This window comes from Arachis hypogaea, chromosome 3, assembly GCF_003086295.3.
Source record: "Arachis hypogaea cultivar Tifrunner chromosome 3, arahy.Tifrunner.gnm2.J5K5, whole genome shotgun sequence".
NCBI classification, from domain to species: Eukaryota; Viridiplantae; Streptophyta; class Magnoliopsida; order Fabales; family Fabaceae; genus Arachis; species Arachis hypogaea.
In genome coordinates, this window is record NC_092038.1 from 53,606,052 (window position 1) to 53,612,051 (window position 6,000).

The window sequence follows — 6,000 nt, forward strand, 5'->3', positions numbered from 1 at the left end:
ATACACTTCAGGATCATTCCTCCCTTTGAATGCATGGATTTGCAACTGAGAACCCTTTTTCTCATATGAGATTCCTTCATCATCACTAGCATAATACTCAATCAATTTTTTTTTGCGAATCCTTTTTTTGTTTTTGTGGAATCTAAGGTGAATTTGCAGAAATTAAAGAGAAAAAAATAGAGACTAAATAAGACCCATGAAATGTGTAGATAAATAAGAATTTACCTACAACCTATAACTGATACCAGATGATAAGAAAATAAAAGGATAGATAAGGGGGGACAAGAAAAGAATGGCAACAAGAAAAAGAATTTATTGGCGTAAAGAAATACAACCCAAAAGACACAGTGAAAACATAAAGATCGATAAAAGGGGTTTCCTACTAGACCTTCAAAGAACCTGTCCTTGACAACCTAGATCAAAAGGATGAAAATTGAATCACTCAATCTTCTCCATGCAATAAGCAAAGCAAATCACTCACCTCACTTAATCACACAATAAAAATGTGCATAAAGCACTAAGGAAATTTTATTCATCAAAGTTGTTCCAAATGGTCTCACCAAAGGTGTTTAAATATATCCCTAACAAACTAACAAAAAGATAAAATAGGATTTTAAAATTTAAATCAGATTTGATCTTAATGTATTAGATCAGATTTGATTTAAATTTAAAATTCCTAAAAATACTACTAAGCAAATCAAAACTAAAACAAATCTTCTAACATACTTTAACCGCAAAACAAAGTAAATCAAAGGCCTACAAATATCGAATTTTAATGATAAATTATACCTCCCACTAAATTTGAAAAGCATTATTGGGCTTCTTGTTGTCTTGAATTAGCCCAATGGGCCTTATGAGTTGTTGCCCTTTCAACACTGCTATTTTTGAGACGAACTCTTGGTCTCCTTGATGTCCAAGACTGGCATGGTATAATTCTTCTAGTATTCAATTCTTTGAATGTGATGAGATTACCATTCTATCCCTTAGCTCTAAAATGATGAAAATGCCCTCCTGGACACGTATCATGTCATTTATCCAAGGTTTAAATCCTTTTTACAAACTTCTAACTTAATATCTCTTTCTATACATAAGTATTTGTATCCCAGTCTTGTGTCGTAGCATCAAATCATTATTGAATTATGACTTGAGCATAAGGCTTTAAAGGGTAGGGTGTTATATTATGGTATTAGAGTAGTTCATCATTGGGAGCCTGAGGGATGGACTACCTATGCTTCTGAGCATATTTTGAGTCAAATTATGTGCTATTTAGGATATTATTGATAAACATAGTAGTAAGTTTATGAGAAAATTTTTAGAAATTTGAAGAACTTAACTTGAGATATGAAGACTGATCACCTTGATATTGCTTGTTTGGTATGGACACGACCTGAATGGCATCTCATGGACATGGAAGAGGTACTCCGAGAGGAATTCCCAAGGATGAACTCGTGTGAGGATGTCGAGATTCAAATCTTGGTAGTGGTACAAGCAACGCGGTTCGAGATTATAGGTCCATGATCCTTGCTGACTTTCTTAAGAATTATCTGCAGTTTAAGGGAATTGTTAATGCTTTGGATGCTGATGGGTAGTTCCGAGATGTAGAGAAGCTTTTGCAAAGCCAGCGTGTTCCTGAAGTATAGTATATAGAGTTAGTGATGCACATGTTAAAGGGAGATGCTCAACGTTGGTGGCAAGAGGTGTGTTGTACCTTGTAGGTGAAAGTCACTGATATTCCTTGGGACAAGTTTAAGATAGAGTTTTACAGGAAGTATTTCTTTCAAGCGATTCGAACCGCGAAGGAGTTAGAGCTAATGTAGTTGAAGCAGGATGATATATTTGTTGCTGAATATACCCAAGAAGTTAATAACTTGTGTCGTTTCTCTAAGACATGCCAAGGTGATCCAAATGATTACGAAGAATGGGCCAGCACCCAATATGAGAGCGAACTCAAGAAGGAGATATTCAATTATGTAAAATCACAGAGGATAAGAAGTTTTGCTGAGTTAGTTAACAAGAGTCAACTCGCAAAGGATTGTTCCATGAAGGTGGCTTTGACGCTAGATGGTCATGGTGAGACTACCCCAGGTAAGCCGTAGGATAATAATTTGTTGTGATGATGAGTTTTAATGGAGAAGAATATCAAGGATTTAAACTTTTAGCTGCTAATTTGTTAGATGATGAGCAAAGTTTAGACCAAATCGCTATTGAGAGAGAGTTTTCTGAGGTATTTCCTAAGAATATACTAGAATTTTCACCTCAGAGAGAGATTGAATTTGCGATAGACTTAGTACTGGACGCAGGACCAATTTTGATTGCACCATATAGGATGCACCATTTGTATCGAAGTCCGATTGTGAGGAGCATTTTCAAACCATAAAGGAGTGACTAACTACAGAGCCAATACTTGTGTTCCCTGAACCTATTGAACCATTTGAAGTTTACTGCAATGCATTGTTGGAGGAACTTAATATGCGTTAGAGGAGATGGATGGAATTTTTGAAGGGTTATGACCTTGAATTTAACTAACTCCCGAGAAAAGCGAATGTGGTGATGGATGCCTTGAGTAGAAAGTCTCTAAGTATTCCTTAGATGATGATTAAAACGGAAGAACTATTAAGTAAGTTTGCAGGTCTTAAGTTGGGTGTTGAGAAAGTGGCTGACGTGTGAGACTGAACAATTGCAAATAATAAGTAATTTTAAGGCTGAGATATAGGGAGCACAACAAGATGATAAAGAGCTACAAGGGATGTTGAATTCTGTTGAACCAGGGAAGCAAAAAGAGATCAAGAGAGGCAAGGAAGGAATTTGGAGGTATAAGGAAAGGATTTGTATGCCGAATGTCAGAAATTTGAGATGTGAGCTTTTACCTGAAGCTCACAAGAGCGGGTTTTCGATTCATCCAGAGTTATTCACAACTAAATTTTGAGGGCAAAATTTTTATTAAGGTGGGGAGAATGTAAGATCCAAGAAAATTAACTAGTAAATTGATTAATTAAAATTGTGTTAATTGGGATTAAGACACCTAGAATATGTAAAAATATTAGAATCTATAATTTAGAAATCAAATGGTAAAATTGGAATTAAGAAAATGAAATTGAGTGCGAAAATATAATTATTTTAGGAAAAATGCGCACCGGCATAAAAATTTTCTGTACTGGCTTAAATCTGTTTGGTACTGCGAGTGAGAAAAATAAAAAATATAGAAATAATGAGAAAAATATTTAGAATAGAAAATCGAGCACTTATCTTAAAGGTTTCGGCCAAAAGTTGGACCAAAGGGCTAAAAGATAAAATTTGGGCCTCATTGAGCCCATGTTGGGCACAAAGCCCAACCTAAGAGTGAGGGAGAACATGAAATGGAGAGAAGAGAAAAGAGAGAAATCAAACCCTAGTTTTATACATATTCAATCCATCATAACTTTTGCTCCAGAGCTCTAATTGGTGTGCCGTTTATGGCCATGCGTCGCTCTGCTCATCGTCTATAATTATGTCTTATTATTCTGGTAAATAACTCAAAATCACAAATCTGGTTTCTCATTCATGTCTGAATTTACATTTTGAGCTTGGATATTTAGGATTTTTGGGGAATTTGATGTTATAGGAACTCTCTAACTTGTGTTCTTCATGGTTTTCATCAATAATTTTAGTGAATAAAGGTAACAATCCCTTTTTCTTTCTTGGTTCATCAAATTGCATTAATAGAAATCAAAATAACCAAAGTTCATAAGCTAAAAGGGACATAAAAGAAAAATTAATAATGTAAAATAAGAGAATCAAGACAAGTAAACATGAATAAGCAATTGAAATTAGATTAAGACAAGAAATTAAACTTAAATCTAAGAGGAAGTTAACCTAAATCTACCCTAATTCTAGAGAGAAGAGAGAGCTTCTGTCTCTAGAAAATAATCTAAAACATGTTATTAAACTAAATCTAATTGTTCTCCCCTTGTTTCTTCTTGAATTTGGCCTTAAACACTTCAGAAATGAGTTGGATCTGGGCTTGAAGGGGTCCAAAAATCGCTAGTCACATTTTGTTTAAGAGAGTCACGTGCTTCGTGTCACACGTATGAGCAAGGTCACACGTACGCGCCTGATAAACCGCTATTTTACGGCTTATCTTGTGCTCAATTGAGCAAATTTTATCAATCTTTCATACACTTGTTCATACAAAATGCATATTTTACATTTTCCTTCCTGATTTTGTGCTATGATTGAAAACATGCTTTTTTGCTCTTAATTTTGCTATGTTTAATCTTCTCTTATTACCATTCGATACCTTAATATGTGTGTTAAGTATTTTCAGAGATCACAGGGCAGGAATGGCTTAGAGGATGGAAAGGAAGCTTGCAAAAAATGGAAGAAACACAAGAAACTAAGGAGATAACCAGCGAGCAGTGACGCGCACGTATGGCTCACACGTGTGCGTGACATGGAGAAAATTGCAGTGACGCGTGCGCATGCCTGACGCGTACGCGTGAATTGGAGTTCTGCAATATGACGCGAGCGCGTGCTTGACACGAACGCGTGACACGCCAAAACGACCAGCGATGCGAACGCGTGACTGACACGTACGCGTGACATGCGCGATCTGCAAAATTAATAGAAAACACTGGGGGCAATTTCTGGGCTGTTTTTGACCCAGTTTTCGCCCAAGAAAACACAGATTAGAGGCTATAAAGTGGGAAAATGCATCCATTCATTGAGAGGATACAACATTCATTATTCACAATTTTAGTTTTAGATGTAGTTTTCTAGAGAGAGAGGTTCTCTCCTCTCTCTTGGGTTTTAGGATTAGGATTTCTTCTTCTTCTTAATTCCAGGTTCAATGTTCTTTTAATTTAGTTTATCTTTTATTTGTTTATGAATTCTCATGTTTAATTTGATTTCTCTATTTAATGCAAATTGAGGTATTTCATATTTATGATTTTAATTTATCTTTTTGCATTCTTAGCTTGTGTTGAGTAATTGGAGACACTTGAGTTATCAAACTCTTTGTTGATTGAAAATTGGAATTCTTTGCTGATTTATTCGAATTCCCCTAACTCTAGTCTTTTCTTAGGAATTGACTAGGACCTGAGATAAGGATAACTAGGATAGGACATCCAGTTCTCATACCTTGCCAAGAGCTTTTCTAGTTATTAGTTTACTTCTTTTGTCATTTACATTCCTTGTTCAAACCATTCAAAAACCCAAAAAGATACTTTTCTCATAACCAATAATAACACACCTCCCTGCGATTCCTTGAGAGACGACCCGAGGTTTAAATACTTCGATTTATTTTATTGTATTGGTTTTGTTACTTGTGACAACCAAAACTTTTGCGCGAAAGGATTCTTTGTTGGTTTAGAAGCTATACTCTCAATGAGACTTTATTTGTAAAATTCTTTACTAGCAAAAGTCCTCTCGTCAAAAATGGCGCTGTTGCCGGGGAATTGCAAACGTGTGCCTTATTATTGGTTATTGTAAATATTTGCTTTTGCTTGTTTATTTGTTTTCATTTTTGTTTTTAATTTTTATTAACTACTATGAATTCTCACCCCTCTGGCTTTAAGTTTGGTTCCAATGTTGTTGTAAGGAATGGAAGCTATAATGAGAACAGGCATCAAGGTTGGGAGAATCAAAGATGGGAGGAGCCACCAGGATTTGATCAACGCTTTTGGCAGCAACCCCCTCCAATATGCTATCACCAACAACCATTCTATGATGCAAACCAAGACAATAGTTATGGTGGACCCTTTCGTGACAACCAACCTCCACCAAATTACTATGGTCAAGAGCCATTCCAGGGTGCGTACTAAGATGATAGATATGGTGGACCTCCTTGTAGTTACCAAAAAGACTCACCATATCCCTATGAACCCCCTCCTCAACATAACTATGAACCACCATACTCACAAGCCACTTTCCACCATTCACCTCCATATGACCCTAACCCATATCCACCATACCAACCACCTTATGAGCCAAATGAACCATACAAAGAACCATCCCCATTCCAAC